We start from the raw sequence: 13670 nt of genomic DNA, 5'->3' as shown, positions 1-13670 counted from the left end.
CTACTGTCAATAAAATATTGTCAGCCTTAAAAACCATAAATTATGAGAGCATATTTACAAAATCATATTGTTTTCATTTCACTTAAGGGACTCATCAATAATGTCACACATCGCCCAACTCTAAGGACAAATGAGTTCATGTTCTACACCCTCCACTGTATGTCAGAGATGGCTCCTTCCTCCTTTTCCAATGAGAGAATACCCATCACTTCACCCTGAAACTGCAAGGAGGACCAGACCTACTTTACATTTGGTCTTCATGTTTGGATTTTCATGTAGAGGCATTTTCTTAACTTGTCATAAGTTTCCTGACTTGATCTACTCTAGGAAAATTGATCCCACTGGGACACTGAAAAGAAACCTTGGAAAAACAAAAATTGTAAGCATTTTTATTTTTCCATATGTAGACCTACTGAATTTAATGGCATTCTTGTGTCAAGAGACGTTCAGATGAGGCTTGCAGACCAAAGACGTTAAATTGTGATAAAAGGCATGAGTTATTAATATTTTCAATTTACTAGCAATTGTACAGATAGAAAAAAAATTAGAAAATGATTACAGATGCATGCACACACAAACAAACACACAAAAAATTCTGGTACATTAAAATAAGCAGCAATAAAACAAAGAAATTCAATGGCATCCCACATACCATAAGCAGAAGAAAAATTCACAACAGAGTTAAAAGGGTGCAACAATTATTCACCAGGAGAATGGATAGCATCAATCAGCTGCATTTATTTTATAAGGAAAAAGACTAAAGAGAGTACATCCCTGGTGGGGTTTCAATGAGACTGTAGGACTCATACACAAACACGGTGATGAGTGCTAAGCATCCACCACTCACCCCTCGTTTTGCCATGTTGACTTTGACTATACTTCGATACCTCAAAGGCCATCGCTCTATTTCATATTTTCTTTCTTCTCTTTTCTCTTTCTTTTTCTGTCCCTGAATGCCTGAGGACCACAAATAGAAACACCTGGGGTAGCACAACAATTTCCAGAAGTTGTGTGCATATTTAATATGATTGGTTCAGGAATATACTTCTCATTACAGTAGCTCAAGAAACTGGAGTTACTTTGTAGATTTGGCTCCTTTTCTTTGTGAATTATCTGTAGCCTTGACACAAAGGACAGGCTACTCTCAAATTGAAAAGGAAATAACATTGACATTTGTGCTTACTTACATGGTTATATGTTTATTGGTAATTGGTATAATTTTTTTTCTTTACTGTCTTGAATCTTAACACTCATTGAGTATACTCAGAGAAGATATTCAAATCAGATGACTATTAACATTACCTCTCATATTGCCAAAATGATGTGTTATATGTTTGTATGTAAAGTTAATTTATATTTTAACTTTTATATATTTAACTTTCTGATGTAATAAAAATCTGTATCTTCAGACATCAAATGTAATCTACATGTATGAGATATTGTTCTGTCCAGGGAGATAATCTTTTGCCTGATTCTTTTTTTCAATTTAACATTTTTTTTCAAAAAGTGAAGGTAGATTTATTTCATAGAATATGTTCTTTGTCTTATAATATTTTTGATAGAGAATTTTTTTAGCCTTACAGGTCCTTTGTCCACATACGGCTTTCGGTTTTGTGTTTTTATGGGATTTCTCTCTCTCTCTCTCTCTCTCTCTCTCTCTCTCTCTCTCTCTCTCTCTCTCTCTCTCTGTGTGTGTGTGTGTGTGTGTGTGTGTGTGTGTGTGTCTATATGTGCATCTCATGCTTTTTCTTCAGGTCTTTTCCTTCAATTTGTGTGTCTTTTCCTATTCTGATTTGTTTGTGTTTGTTTTATCTTAAATTTAACTTTTGAGATCCATCTATGCAACTAATATTGTTGAAATAAAAATTACTTCTTAATTTAAGTTTCAAATCTTAATGTCAAAATAAAATTGTTTCAAAATTTAAATCATTTTAACATCTGATATTATGTCAGGGGTTGTATAACTGCCTTTTTTATTTTATTGATTTTTTTAGCCTTGTAAGTGACTGAAATATATTTTAGAGTAAATTTTACAAAGGTAACAATATGCCATTTGAACTGGCATTTTGTAAATTATTTGAGAATGGCTAATAGCTTTATAACATTTTGACCCTGTGTTTAACAGCAAAGTCTTCCATTTCATTAATCTTTGCATTTTTCAAGAAAATTTTGATTATGTTCACTCATTTCTGAAACTATTACTTCTTGAAATAATTTCTGTTGATATGTTTTCGATATTAATATTAATGTATCTACTATTCATTGGTGTGTATTTCATTCACTTGCTTAATAGCGCACAAAAGTACTACTTTTAATAAGTTTTTCAACTAACCATATTCGTTCATTAATATTTGAAAACTTTTAATTTAATTCCCTTTATTTTTCTAAGGTAGAGTCACCTAAATATAATGATAATGCTATCACCTAAAACATACATTGTATTTATTATTAATTACTAAATTTTGTTCAATATGTGGTAGTTAGAGGAATGTTACAGTTTCTACTATTTCAATGAAAATTTTCTAAATTTTCAGTGCTAAATATGATAGTGGCTGAATTTCTAATATTTTACAAAAATACCATTGTATTATAGCTATTCTATCAATTATAACAAGAAAACAGATATTGCAATATGATAAATTTCAAATTCCTCTGAGAATGATTATATATTTGTTAGGAGATTATAAAATACTACTTAATTTTGCTGAAGAACAATATGAACCACAATCAGATTTGAAATTATACAAGTCTGCTATCACACTGAAGAATACTGCATGTGTGGTTTTGCTCAAGTAACAAGTTTTCTAAGAAACTAAATTCTACATTTTTTCTTTATCCAATAGATTCATATTTTCTCACTGTCCCAACTTTAATATCCATCATTCTACTTCTCTGACTTTAAATGACTTATAATCCATATAAACCTGAGAACATGCCATGTAGTGCTTTCTGAGCCTGCTCTATTTGAGGTAATAAGATGACATCAGGGTTCATCCTGTCATTGCAAAAGATAGAATGTTTACCTATTTTGAGTCTGAGTAACATTACATAGCAAAGTGACTGTGAGACATGTAAATACAGATTAGTTTGCAGGATTTTGAAAATGTGACTAGTCATCAGATAGTGTGTATGCATATCATCGCATAAATGTGTAATCCATATTTATACATTTGTAGTTTATCACAAAAGAATAAAAGTAGCCAGGCAGTGGTGGCACACGCCTTTAATCCCAGCACTGGGGAGGCAGAGGCAGGTGGATCTCTGTGAGTTCCAGGCCAGCCTGGTCTCCAAAGCGAGTTTCAGGAAAGGCACAAAGCTACACAGAGAAAACCTGTCTCGAAAAACATAAATAAATAAATAAATAAATAAATAAATAAATAAATAAATAAAAATAAAAGTAATGGAGCAATGCAATTGAAATATTCACCTTACACTTTTGAAACAATATCCATATAGCAAGTAACTGTTTTTTTTTTAAGTCATCCATACCTATCATTTGATGCAACATGAATGATCACACAGACTTCTACGTGCATATCAATGTAACTGCTAAAGGCTAGCAGCCTTGGTCTATTATAAGACCTATCAAGACCTTTAGTTCATTTGGGGTTTTGTCATATCGCTTCCTGAGATATGTAACTGATTTGCTAGTTGGAACGTTTGTCCTGCCTTTTCCTCATTTTCTTTATTTTTGCACACACAATCCCCCAACTTACAGGTTGCTCCTCCTGGAATATGTTTCCTAAAGCTTGCAAAGGGAACTGAATTTATTTCGTATTGTTCTTCTGTCTAGAACATATATAAAGATAGGGTGAATTTATTAATTAGATCTGATAGTCACCCTTCCTTCTAAGGTTATTGAAAACACTTTTCGAGTATGAGAATAATAGAAGAACAGAGGTAAAATCTAAATAAAGAGAGCATGTGTTGTAAGAGAAGGCTTAAGATTGGAGGGAGGTGAGTAAATAGGGTAGAAAACAGTGTCTGAGAGGGAATTAACTAAATCAAAGAGATTATTAAAGACGTCATATGAAAATGTAATAACATAATTCAAAATTTAAAAGTATTAATATCAGACACTGAATGCCTCCTTAAGAATTATTGGTCAGGAAAGCCCCACAGATCACCTAAAGATCACAGGCTCTTCTTCTTGGTTTCCCATCATAAGTAGGTAGTGAGATCCTATGGTTAATAGCATCAGGAGCTTTGGTTGCAGAACAGAGAAATCAACATCCATTCAAATGTCTACCTTCCATAGTGTTAGAATGTGCAATGAGGCCACTATGGGTAAAGGGTGGGAAGATGAAAACATCACTCATCTTACTCGACACTAGGTCTTGTATGCTATAATACAATGCACCAGGAAATGTGTGTACTGGGATAAACAAGCTTTTTCTGGTTGAATATGAGTCTTGATCCATAGAAGGGAATTTATGCCAGGTACTGTAAATCATTTCAAATTTCACGTCTAAGGAGATTATAGGTCATAGGAAGGAACCTACTAGTGTTGTTTTGTTGAATGGTGAAGTTCCCAAACTGACATCTAAATATTATTCTTATACTTACAGATCTGTGTTATTATCGACTTTGTTACAAGAAGCTTCTTTGGGGAGTGCGAAATGCTTAATACAAAGCCTCATAACTTATTAAAGTGTTGAAATTAAGCCCTGTGAGTGCTCATCTACAAATGAGACATCCATTTCAGTTCTGCTGTCCCTAATTCTCAAATAACATTATTGAATAGAGGATGGATAGAGTGCATGTATCTAGGAAAGAAGAAGTATGCTGTGAAATGCTGTCTTCTGGGTAGGAGAGGACCTTTGTTGTCATGACAAACAGCTATGATTCTGTGAAATAGACCTACACAATGCAGTCAAAATTCCACTATCGATGGAAAAGAGCCTCATGAAGCCTCTCACCTAGCTGAGGAGTTTTGGGCAGTTATTTGGTACTGAGTGAGAACTAATATTTTTTTGAGGATGGGAGATGTGACTACTAGAAAATTGTTTAAGATCCAGGTGAAGGTTGCACAAACTTGTACATACATACTTTCCCATAAAAGCAACACTAATACAACACAATGGATAATTAAAAAGAAGAATGATATGAAATCAGGATGTGGGATGTTGGTAGAAGGTACTTTAGGAAGCTGGATAGGGTGCTGTAGGGTATACATTATCGTAAAGCATTGTTACATGTAAAAATAATATATGCTACTAAAACTCACATGAACAACCTGGATGTGAGTGGGGGTAATGAAGGGCAAGGGTCGAGGGAAAGAGAGCTTAGGGGAGCAGGAGATCCCAGCTGGATCAAGAACAGAGAGGGAGAACAAGAAATAAGAGACCATGATAAATGAAGACTACATAAGAATAGGAAGAAGCAAAGTGCTAGAGAGGTCCACAGAAATCCATAAAGATACCTCCACAATAGAATACTGGCAATGGTCAAGAGAAAGCCCAAACTGACCTACTCTGGTGGTAGGATGGCCAAACACCCTAATTGTCGTGCTAGAAACCTCATCCAATGACTGAGGGAACCGGATGCAGAGATTCACAGCAAGGCCAGAGGTGGAGCTCCAGGAGTCCAACTGACAAGAAAGAGGAGGGTTTGTATGAGCAAGAATTATTGAGACCAAGATTGGAAAAAGCACAGACACAAATAGCCAAAAGAATGGAAACGCATGAACTATGAACCAATAGCTGAGGAGCCCCGAACTGGATCAGGCCCTCTGGATAAGTGAGACAGTTGATTAGCTTGATCTGTTTGGGAGGCATCCAGGCAGTGAGACCGGGACCTGTCCTGAGTGCATGATCTGGCTGTTTGGAACCTGGGGTTTATACAGGGACACTTGCTTCAGCCTGGGAAGAGGGGACTGGACCTGCTTGGACTGAATCTACCAGGTTGAACTCAATTCTCAGGGGAGTCTTTGCCCTGGAGGAGATGGGAATGGGGGGTGGGCCGGGAGGAAGGAGAGGGGCAGAGAACAAGGGAATCCGTGGCTGATATGTAAAATTAAATTAAATTATAAAATAAAATAAAATAAAATAAAATAAAATAAAATAAAATAAAATAAAATAAAATAAAATAGAAACTCACATTCATCGAAATATTTAGACACTGTAGATTCTGTTGACCAATTAGGGATAAATTGTTTTGTTCTTCCTTTTTTATTTTATTTTTTAGATTAATTGTACCTTTTCTGAGACTTTTTTTCATTATTTGTTTTACATACACACACACACACACACAGAGACAGAGACAGAGACAGAGAGAGAGAGACAGAAGCAGAGAGAGACAGAGACAGAGACAGAGAAATACACACAGAGAGAGAGGCATGGACATACACACTTCTTAAATACATGAATACAAAATGCTTAGTCTGTATAATGTGATTTGTATGTATATTTTCAGGGATGATCATTTGGTGTTGGATAACCAATTGGTGTACTCTTCATTTTATCTTGGAGGTGAAACTACAATCATTGCTTTGCCACAGCATAATCCCCAAATATATTCTAAATCATTGTGGAATTGGGGGACGAGGGTTGTAAGAACCAAGAAACATGAAATTACTTTGAGATTGTTTCTCCTAGGAATGACAAAAGCTACTCTGTAGCTGGAGAATTTTCTCTCCCGGTCCTGCCAAGCTCCAGCAGTCCGACAGCCCACTTATAAAATAAACACACAGACGCTTATATTATTTAAACTGTTTGGCCTAATGGCTCAGGCTTCTAGCTATCTAGTTCTTACATCTTAAATTAATCCATTTCTATAAATCTATACCTTGCCACGTGGCTTGTGGCTTACCGGCATCTTCACATGCTACTTGTCATGATGGCAGCTGGCAGAGTCTCCCTCTGCCTTCCTGGTCTCTCAGTTCTCCTCTCTGTTTGTCCCGCCTATACTTCCTGCCTGGCTACTGGCCAATCAGTGTTTTATTTATTGACCAATCAGAGCAACACATTTGACATACAGACCATCCCACAGCACTACTCTCATAAAATCTCACAACATGACTGACAAAATGTGAGATGAGCAAAGGCCACAGCAGAAGACATGCTAGCATGGACAGAAAGCCTTGCCCCTACACAAAAAACTACGTTCAGTTAAAGAATATTGGGAGGAGGAGAAATTATATTCTTCAGAGAAGAGCACACCCATTGTTTAGCTTTCTTATAGCATTATATAGTTTGAAGGTTTGTTGTTATTTTTTGTTGCTACATTAATAGAATGTTTATGGAAAAGAAAGTATTTAAGTGATGTAAAAATTCCATAAAACCACTTAATTGTAGATGTAAAATAAGTTTGGTGATTTAGATTTACCTGGAATTACAACCAGTGAAATCTAAATATATGTTAATTTTGTTAATTTATAATTATCTTATATGTAATATACATTTAAAATATCAAGGTATTTTATTTTTCTGTTTACTCTTGTTATAGGATTAAGAAATTCAAAGATGATATGTTTGCTATAACAGAGATTGTGACAGACATTTGAAATCTATATGCATGTCTTTACTTATAAAATAGTCTTTCATTAAGATTAATGTAACACATTGTGACTTATAAAATAACTGAATGTGCAAAGACCTGTATTTTTTTTTTCAGGTTATGCTACAACTATACCATTCTTCCTTCATTTCCTTCTTCCATGCCTCCCATACACTACTCCTCTCTCTCTTCCAAATTGATGGCCTTTTTCTTTGTTAATTGAAATTGTTATTTGGCTAGAAAAACCTCATTTCCTTAAGATTGTTTACATTTTATTTATGTATTATAATTGTATTTTTTTTAATTTATCACCTTCAGATTATCCATAGCTTTACTTTTCATTTGTATCTCTAATCTTTTGTGTTTTCAGATTTCTTGTTAAATTGTGATACATTTGATTTTTTTTTTTTTTTGATGCTCAAGGGCAATTTTAATAGAGTTTAAAAGAAAAAACTCCAAGGGCCGGAAAGCTGTAAATCTCCACAGCTGCTGGGGAGAAGGAATGGAGGCAAGGCAGAAAGCAAGCCATATCTGTCAGCAGGCATGGGGGCCAGACACATGATAGACAAGCAGCCACATGTTGGAAAGAGGCTTTTACAGAAGAGTAAGGAAACTGAACGTGTTGAGTTAAACATGCTTAGACAAGAGATGGAAAAGATCAGCTACACTTTTCTGAATAATTTAGAAAATCTGAGAGACTTAGAAAGCTGACCAGGAACCGCCCAGTCATTTCCTGAGCTAGGAGCCAGATTCTGGGAGGAAAAAGGATATCATCTCATTATAGGACTATTTATTCAACCTATCTTGTTAGCTTGGCTTGATGTAAAATCAGGTAGCACTATGGTCATGTGACTTAACTGTCCTGCTGTAATGTTAGTTCTCCACCAGTTTAGAGAGTCTATTGTCTTGATTGGACGAAGTTATCCTTTACTGGGACTTAGTTGAAACTTTAACATCCCCCATCCCTCATCCCCCATATCCCCTACCCCAGTCCACTAAAGAGGTAACTCTAAATTATTCGGGAATGTGGTGATGTTGTCAGAAACACAAAACACTTCTGGAATCTTTGGCCATTGCAAAGATGTTGCTGCCAACTATCACAAGGGCATTTCTGGCTTTTAGACACAAAAGAAACTGGTTGCTTTTCTTTGGATTCTTTTTACCTTGATATGCCCAACCAGTTTGAACCTCCTATTCTCTTCATTTACTCCTCTGAAGAGGAAACCCTCATGGACATTATGAAATTGTAGCAAAGTCAATGCATCTTCTGCATCTTCTTCCATGCAGAGGAATGGAATGTCAGTTGTGGCAGTCAGTATATATATATATATATATATATATATATATATATATATATATATATATATATATATATATATGTGTGTGTGTGTGTGTGTGTGTGTGTGTGTGTGTGTGTATATGTATGTATGTATGTATGTATATATAAAGATGTATCAAAGGTTTTATTTGTATAACTGTAAAATGTTGGGGAGGAAAGAACCCTTGAATAGTATATAGGAAAAGTAATGACAAGAGTTGTTAGCATTACGAGTCCTAGGGGAAAAAAGAGAAGTCAGAAAATAAGAGTTAGTCTAAAAAATATCCATCAAACTACTCCACTACAATCTCTTGACGGGCACAGAAGAGCATCTGTCTGTTGGATGGCTCCTCATTTTTTTATTGCCAATGCCTGATTTTCACTTACCCTTTGATATTTGTTTTGTGTCTGTATAGCTTTCTCTATTCTACATTATCTATCTATCTATCATCTATCTATCTATCTATCTATCTATCTATCTATCTATCTATCTATCTATCTGCCTATCTCTATCTCTCATTTTCTCATGAAATGATGAGTTATGTTTGCATCTAAGTAAAAGAGGGCAAAAAGTAATTTTCCTAAACAGTAGGGGATTGAGGAACACAGATAAATTTGTCCAGAAAGAATTTGGATTCTAAATTCTGGGAAGGACTTTCAGATTGAAGAAGGATCAGAAACATAATCAAAATTCTAATGTGATCAGAAAGTTGACAATAAGAAGAGAACATTAACATTTCAATCTTTTTCTTCCTTCTCCTTCCTTTCTTCATGATTAATTTTCTTCCCTTTCCATTTTTTCTTGGGGTGTGTGTGTATGTGTGTGTGTGTGTGTGTGTGTGTGTGTGTTTATGTGTGTGTGAGTGTGTGTTCATGTTATGCATACATGAGCATGCATGTATGTAGATATGCGTGGCATTGTATCCATGTCTGAAGACATAGAGATGTGTCTGAACACATGTTGCTTTTCTCCAACTTATCTCGGGAGTCCAGGTCTCTGAATTAAACCTTTTGCTCACAGGTGGCCACCCTGCGTGGGCTTTCATTCCAGGAATCTCTTTTGTTTCTGCCCTCTACTCATTGCTGGGGTTACAGATGAATGCATCTGGTTCATATAAAAGCCGGACACCTATGGGGTTGCAAACACATGTTTGTGCAGCTAACACTTTAACCTACTGCACTATCTCCCCATCTTTGTAAACTTTTATTTCCAACAACAGTTATGGTTTGCATTATTAACAGAGCAATAAAGTCTGCGATAGTTTTGTAGATTATTTGTAAGGATTTTATTCTTGTTTTTTCATGTAGGCAATAATATCAATTAATGTCTTTTCAATTCATTATAATAACCCCATATGCATTTAGTTTATTTCATCCATCCAAAACGAATATTCACTCACTTATTCACAGAGCCTAATGATAAATTATTTTACTTATTTGTGTTTCCCGAAAGATAATAACTGTATAAATCGTGTGCAAAAACTTAAGAATAAATGCTATGAACTGGAAAATTTATTGTGTTTATCTGAAAGGATCTTATAATCAGGCAGAATGCATGTTTAATGCTACAATAATTCTCTTATAAAGGCATTTCTTTCTTTTGTATTTTTCCACACATTGGCTAGTACATGAGAGTTTAATTTCTACAAAAATGTAAGAGGAATAACAAACACTGACATTCATGACAAAATGGAGAAATCCTGTCAATGCCACTGTTTCTGTCTCACAAAAGCAGACGGGGAGGTAATTATTCTGGGGCAGCAGCTCACCTCTGGCCAGCCTGTGCATTCATGCAGGCGGAGGCGTTTGAAGCCATTTCAGACAAGTCACCCTGAGAGAAGCTTTGAGTGAGCTGGGCCTCTGGATGCTACTTTTTGTCTTTCATTTTACTTTTGGAACGTTATCTTTGAATATTAATCCATTTGTGAATATTCCAATATCCTCTTGGGCTATCGTCTGTCCTTGTTTAAGCAAGAAAAATAAAGATTGTTCTTGTTATTTCAACTGGCTAATATATATATATATATATATATATATATATATATATATTACTTCTGAGAAGTTTGTCATAGTGTGAGCATGTTTTTAAACAAATACACCAAGGTGTAATCCCAGTCATTACCTTGAATCTCTGTATCTAGAATTCATCCATCACATTATTAAACTTCCCTATTTTAATTGCAGGGACATATTTTAATATTTTATTTATTTGCTCATCTAAGTCAATTGTATTTATTTATTCTATGTCCACGTGTATGTACATGTATAGATAGATATTCAAGTCACTGCACATATGGAAAGCACAGGGCAACTGTACATAAGTCAGTTCTCTCCTTCCACCATGTGAGTTCTAGGTATCAAACTTAGGTTGTCATGCTTGATTTCAGGAGAATCTACCCCTGATCCACTCTTTGGGTTAGAGAAAATCCTTTAATGACAACTTTTGTAGATTTATTTGGAAGATTAGTTAATGTTGCCTAAGATGAACAGTCCTCACAAATTTCAGTTATTGCTATGAATAGTCCTACTTTGTTCCAGAAGAACTAGAGAAACAGATACTGATTCATTGATCACAATTAATTCATTGGTAATTTTGGGACAATGCAGATTCAATTTCAGTTAGCATCAGTAAAAAAAAAATAACCTCTGTCTTGAAACCCAAAAGGTAGTTTTGAGGTGAGCAACATAAAGAATGTGGTATGTCCAGAAGTTGGGGTTTATTGAAGCAATGGTTTGGATTCGAAAGAGGAGTTTCCACGGGGAGGATTTTTATCTGAAATTTTCAAATTTGTCTTGATGGTTTAAAAATGAGAATCCAGCAACTCAAGATTCTTAAAAATGGAACAGTAAATCATTTGAAATGATGGCATTGTGGTAAGATGCTGAGAAAGCTTTAATAAATTTAGAAATTACAAAGCTCACTGCAAGCTTAGCAATGACATCTTTAAACAATGAGGGTAAAAGCACATTGAAGTGATCATGTTGTCAATGACAGATGAGTAGTAACAAACTAAATGTATACTGCTTCCCCCCTCTACTATTTAGTGATTTTAAAAAGATGTGCCATTGACTAGACACAGCAGTTTGTTTTTGATGACATTTTCAGCAGAATCCATATGGATTTTCTTCTCCAGAGAGATGAGAAGACAATGCCAATGAAATGTAGAAAAACTGGTAATGTATCGAGAACCACAAAAAGAAAAAGTTATATGATAAAATAATATACCATAAAATCTACATTATGTTAATGTTCATTTAAAGTCGCTAAATGTTAGTGCTATTTGTGGGTAGGAGAGTATGCAGTACATTGTAATCAATCCTCAATAGTAAGCATCAAGTTAATACTTGGGAAAATGTGCATTATTTTAAAATTGTCAACTCCTTGATAGTAGGAATTTCATAAGAAATGGTTTCTGACTGACTTAGGACTACATGGGCCCTCTATCAAGTCCTAGAATGTATTGTGTGATATCCTTTTCAGTTTTCTCCTAGGGCTTCATTATGTGAGTGGGAGAATCAATTTCAGTGCAATTGTTCATATTTCTGTGTTATTTTGTCTTTTCAGGAGCTAAATCTCAGGTCTTCATTCATTCCCTTTAATGCCAGTCTGGTATGGGGGAAATGATGCTATGCTTCAGGTGAGGATAAGACAAGAGAGGGGTTGCTGCTTCTCAGGTCTTCAGGTGGCCTTTCACAACCATTGTTTTCTTAAAATGAACAGGGGCCTTATATAACAAACTCTTATGTTGGGGGTTCTGGGTACTTCCAGGCTTTTGAGCTTGGGTGCAGTATTGATGACTTCTGTTTGTTTTGGTTTTGCTTTTATTTTCTCTGTTTGACTTATGATCCTCACTGTGGTGAGCTGATCCCATCAGCTAAGTACTTAGAGGTACTTGGCACTCCTGAATCAGTAACTGGGAATTTATTTTAAGTCTTTAGAGCAGTCATGGGAAATAGAAGGGTAACAGAGGCTTCTGGTCACGGCACCTCCTCAACTATTTCTGCTTCTGGACAAAGGTTCTATACACAGGCATTTACATCATGTTATTCTAGGTTTTGTCAGGGATTCTCATGTTTGGGATAACTTTGCTAACATTCTTTTAGGTTATAATTCATATGGAAATGATATTTTCAATTTACTGGCTTTATTTTTAACATCTCCCAGTATAGACTTTGTTTTTATTTGTCACATCTTGATTATTCAAACCTTTCTCACTCTCACCTACTCATATTTAACAATGTAATGACTTTGGTCTAAGGGAAATAATTTGCTTCAAAACAGGAAAACCACATGCATAAAAACCATCTAGTGTTTTTCTGCTACAGACATTATCCACAATTCTGGATTTATCAGCAAGCTATTCATAAAGATTGTGAGAAAGAACAGTGAAATGTCTTTTGAGAATTATTTTAAGTTGCAGAGACTATTAAGTTATGCATTCCAAGTGCACTTCATTGAAAGATGAAAATTATCTAAATAAAAAGATCATTAATTCTTAAGGCTAAGATGCTGTATTTTAACAGCACAAAAACATGCTCTTAAAATATGAGTTTCATCATAGTATAAAAACATGTAAAGTCATTATTTATTAAAAATCTTGTATTTAATGAAGTTACATAATAATGTGTATACTTTTTGTCATGAAGATATAAAAATAACTTCTCTCATTAATAAATAGCTTCAAATACAATATATTATCCTGAAAACTTTAGTACATTTCATACATTTGTAAATCATTAATATTACTAGACAACTATTCACATTTCCATTTTAAAGTTCATTTTGAACATTTTTGTACTTTTTCATTAATGAGTTCAATAAAATATTTTATGCACATTCAATTTATATTTGTAT

The sequence above is a fragment of the Peromyscus eremicus genome, chromosome 2 (genome assembly GCF_949786415.1).
Source record: "Peromyscus eremicus chromosome 2, PerEre_H2_v1, whole genome shotgun sequence".
Lineage (NCBI taxonomy): Eukaryota > Metazoa > Chordata > Mammalia > Rodentia > Cricetidae > Peromyscus > Peromyscus eremicus.
This window is presented reverse-complemented; position numbering follows the sequence as displayed.